The sequence below is a fragment of the Buceros rhinoceros genome, unplaced genomic scaffold, assembly GCF_000710305.1.
Source record: "Buceros rhinoceros silvestris isolate BGI_N320 unplaced genomic scaffold, ASM71030v1 scaffold18082, whole genome shotgun sequence".
Lineage (NCBI taxonomy): Eukaryota > Metazoa > Chordata > Aves > Bucerotiformes > Bucerotidae > Buceros > Buceros rhinoceros.
The window spans coordinates 36,619-36,942 of record NW_010398486.1 but is presented as its reverse complement, the minus strand read 5'-3'; positions in this window follow the sequence as shown (position 1 = coordinate 36,942).

Below are 324 nucleotides of genomic sequence, written 5' to 3'. Positions count from 1 at the left end.
CCTGCTGAAGCGGGGAACAGGCGCTCAGCAATACCTGAGCTCTGCCCTTTTGTAGCAACAGTTGAACACACAGGAGAGTTGGTGAGTATTGTCTGGAAAGTCTAGTCCCCCTTACTTCCCCCGGCAGGCTTCCTGGAGGGCCTGCTGAAGCGGGGAACAGGCGCTCAGCAATACCTGAGCTCTGCCCTTTTGTAGCAACAGTTGAACACACAGGAGAGTTGGTGAGTATTGTCTGGAAAGTCTAGTCCCCCTTACTTCCCCCGGCAGGCTTCCTGGAGGGGTCGTGATGCCCTGACTAGCTGAATGTACAAGACGCACAGTCAC